We start from the raw sequence: 1154 nt of genomic DNA on the forward strand, positions 1-1154 counted from the left end.
TTCCTGGGAATATAGGTCAAATTGAGTTTTCCTGGTTTAAAATCTAATATAATCAGAAAGAATAGAGATAAGGTAACAAATTCTTTTTAAATATAAAGTTCATGTCGCATCAATGAAAGGAAAATATGTAAGAATGGCTATGTTTCTAATTCTAAGGGTTGATGTAAGGGGTGAACCTGAGCATGTTGAAAAAAAAGATTACCTTTTGCTTTTCTTTTTGCTAAGTTTAAAAGTGAAATCATGATATTGATAGAAATTTTAAATTAATTGTAGCACATGTAATGCAGATCAAGGAAAAAATTATTGGAATACCATCAGCCCCTATATTAGAGGTTAAAGTAAGGGGAAGTGGCTAAAAGTTAGTAAATTCGCTGAAAAAAAGTATAAATCAAGCAGATTATTTATACTTCTCCAGTAAGTTTGACTTCACTATTTTTAAGAAATACGCGGTAACACTAATCTATGTTTTCTTACTTTTTTAGCATGCAATATATTATTATAAAATATTATAATATTTATACTTTTTTGAATGAATCATAATAAAAAAGTACTTCGAGTTTCCTATTCCCACCCCTAGAAATAAATGATAGCGAGTAACCATCTATAGATTTGAGGATTTTGAGGATTTGCCTTTGAGATTTGAATCATAGTGTGCCGCTGCTGGGGAGTCTTGCCGCGGGCAAGAGATGTCGCGGATGTGACAACCAGTCGTGAGAGATTTGCCACGCTTTTGCCACTTTGATGTGGACTTGAACATTTTTCCACGGATGATAGATGCCACTGGGGAGACCTTTTGCTGGTAGAAGATGCCGCAGATGTGACAATTAGTCCCGGGAGGCTTGCCGGAGTTTTAATATTTTAATATGAACTCGAAAGTTTTACTGGGGGGGAGATGCCACCGAGAAGACAATTAGTCCAGGGAGACTTGCCTCAGTTCAGTTATTTTTAGCTGCACATTCAACATTTTTTGGAAGGGAGAGGTGCCAATGCGTGAATTTTTACTGGTGAGAGATGCCGCAAAAACGTAAATTTCACAGTGAGGAATGCCGCGCCGCACAGTGGGGTGAAATCGGAAAACGAGGTTCAAAATGACATTTAGAACGCAATTATGCACCGATTTTAGATTTTTTTTTTTTGAAAAATTCAGAACTAAA

Source organism: Belonocnema kinseyi, chromosome 8 (assembly GCF_010883055.1).
Source record: "Belonocnema kinseyi isolate 2016_QV_RU_SX_M_011 chromosome 8, B_treatae_v1, whole genome shotgun sequence".
Lineage (NCBI taxonomy): Eukaryota > Metazoa > Arthropoda > Insecta > Hymenoptera > Cynipidae > Belonocnema > Belonocnema kinseyi.